General features: G+C 23.0%; 1 protein-coding gene across 4 annotated transcripts in view; it reads left to right on the forward strand.

Annotated features, from left to right (window-relative positions):
- LOC106677438 (optomotor-blind protein) overlaps positions 1 to 496 on the forward strand; it is a 317270-nt gene that overhangs the window by 308194 nt on the left and 8580 nt on the right. The window lies entirely within an intron of this gene.

Consider the following 496-nt stretch of genomic DNA (forward strand, 5'->3'; position numbering starts at 1 on the left):
TGCTCGTTTAAACATACAAATTAAACAAATACATACAAACTTTTAAAATCATAATTTCAAGATATAAAAAAGTCTTATGTAAATTTCTTTTCTTTTTAACAGTTTATTATAAATTAAATTATTTCACTAAGCCATTACTATAGATAACTCTTGTTTTTAAATAAAGATATAAATTTTTATAATCCGAGCCTCAGAAATTTCACAATTGTTTTTAGTTGATGATCAATTCAATTTTATGAATGAAATCGACTAACGAGAAGTCTAACGTTACATTATTAATTTTAATTTATTAAATTTAATTAAAATTTGAATCATTTTCTCGTATTCAGCCCAAACGATTTCGATTAAACTTGTTATATTTACACTTGGTCTTATCTTGAATGATGTAATCTTACAGGGCTTAGATGCCAAATTTTCAATTTAGCTTCCTCAAAAATACGTTTAATTTTGTTTATTTGAAACAATTCACCATCATTCATTGTTATTAGTGATAATA

This window comes from Halyomorpha halys, unplaced genomic scaffold (genome assembly GCF_000696795.3).
Source record: "Halyomorpha halys isolate HHAL.00 unplaced genomic scaffold, Hhal_1.1 Scaffold99.1, whole genome shotgun sequence".
In the NCBI taxonomy this organism is placed as follows: Eukaryota; Metazoa; Arthropoda; class Insecta; order Hemiptera; family Pentatomidae; genus Halyomorpha; species Halyomorpha halys.